Source organism: Myotis lucifugus, unplaced genomic scaffold (assembly GCF_000147115.1).
Source record: "Myotis lucifugus unplaced genomic scaffold, Myoluc2.0 scaffold_29, whole genome shotgun sequence".
Lineage (NCBI taxonomy): Eukaryota > Metazoa > Chordata > Mammalia > Chiroptera > Vespertilionidae > Myotis > Myotis lucifugus.
Window position 1 is genome coordinate 3,865,256 of NW_005871077.1, and position 1,964 is coordinate 3,867,219.

The 1,964-nt window shown below is 41.1% G+C and overlaps 1 pseudogene; it reads right to left on the reverse strand.

Moving 5' to 3' along the window:
* Positions 1-376: 376 nt before the first annotated feature.
* LOC102436536 lies at positions 377-1,738 on the reverse strand (annotated as a pseudogene).
* Positions 1,739-1,964: the final 226 nt, after the last annotated feature.

The following is a 1,964-nucleotide window of genomic DNA, read 5'->3' on the forward strand; positions in this document are numbered from 1 at the left end:
GTGTACACATTTAGTTTTATTGTAACAAAGCAACTTGTACTCTTTTAACGTTTAAAACTGAGCATTATCTTTCCTTTCCAGTGAAACAAAAAGAAAATTTAAAAATAAACAGAACAAAATTACAATAGAGAAATGTCAATTCTGAATAAGATCCTACAGGTTCTGCTGATTCTCCCATCGAGTGGCAGGGCTCAAGTCATCATTAGGAGAGAATTTTATTTTAAAAGTGTCATCTTAGACTGCAAGGATGTCCGTTAAACATCACAATTAAACATGCCAAAGGAGAAGCCATGTTGTCAAAATGCCCACTTAACCCACCTGAACATCTCAAACCCACCCTTTGTTGACCTTTTATAACCCCCCTTTTTTGTAAAAAAAAAAATTTTCTTTTTTTTAAACAAGAGAAAGTAGACAGATACATGTTGGTAAATGCTAACTGTCCATATTCACATAGAGACACAGTGTAATCTCTGGGCCCGATATACAGAGAAAGGAGGAAAAAAGCTAGAATTCTATGCACTACTACACAGGGGCCTAGCAACCTCCAGCTCCCAGCAGAGCTAAGGGAGCAGAAGGTTTTTCTTTTTTCCCACAGAGCACGGTGGTGTTGATTCCATTAAGTTTTTCTTGAGACAGGAAGGGATAAAAATGAATTTGGAACAGGAAGGAGCAAAGATTCTTTTCCCACAGTATTCTGCTCAAGGTACATCCCCCCGCCCCCCAAATAAGGTGAGAACCACGGTGTAAAGGAGAGAAAAAAGACCTCAAAAACAGGGCGACTGAGCACAAAAGGGGGGGGGGTGGAGACTGCAACTTGCTCCCAGGGACTGGAGAAAATTAAAAAAGGTTGGAATCCATCAGTGTTCATTAGTCATCTTCTCCTTCATCTTCCTCTCCTTCTTCCCCCTCATCATCATCTTCATTTTCTTCACCTTCATCCTCGTCCCCTTCTTCATCAATATCTTCCAACCCTTCCTCTTCTTCTTCATCATCATCATCTTCTTCTCCTTCCCCTTCTTCATCATCCATGTCAGGAACCAAGTAGTACTGTAATGGATTTGGCCAAATGTCATCTTTGATGACTTCTCCCAACTCATCTGCACCTGCATCAGAATGGTCAGTGAACCAGGTAAAGAAGCTTTCTGGTTCCTCATACTGTCTCTTCCTCCTGGCTTTATTCTGTGTTTGACTTGAACGTTTCGTCAGATCCTTTCCAGAATTCCATTTGATTTCAGTGGACTTTGAAGATGGATCACCACTCTCATTCAGATGAAACTCTTTGGAGAGAACTTTATTTTCGAAGTAAGGATTTTCATCAAAATAAAAATCTATTCTGTAACCTGATTTAATATCTTCAAATTCTGTCACTTCAACTCTTGTCAAATAATGCAGCGCCTTTTCATCCTCTTCCCCAAGCAGTGCAGACACTTGTGGATGGTTGACAAATGTTGTTACCCCAAAATTTAGGATTTTGGCGATCAATTCTGACCTCTTCTGAAAAAATGGTTGGCGGAGTTTGTTATATTTCTGTTCTACTTTCAAAATCTCCTCACTGGCTTGTTCATTAAGTCTATTTCATTTTGTACTTCATCAATATGTTCAATCGCTTCTTGCTGTTCTTTTTCTCCCTTCGGCACGTCCGGAGGGGTCGGCTTCTTCTCCGGCTTGGGGGCTGGAGGCACTTTGGGTTTCTTCACTTGCAACGGGAGCGGAGCGAGGACTGGCGTTTGGGGGCCATGCTGCGCGGGAGGGTGGGAGGTCCGAGGAGCTGATCGCAGGGAAGTGGCGGGGCTGGAAGGCGCGCTGAGACTGATTCCTTGATTCTCTTTATGACCTCAAGATATTTGGCTTATTTTATAATAACATTTACTACAATATAATGATAGTTAAGGCTCTTCCTTTCAATCTCAAAATATTTTTTCTTATTATGTAATCTTTAAAATATCTGTTGGATAACAAGCGGG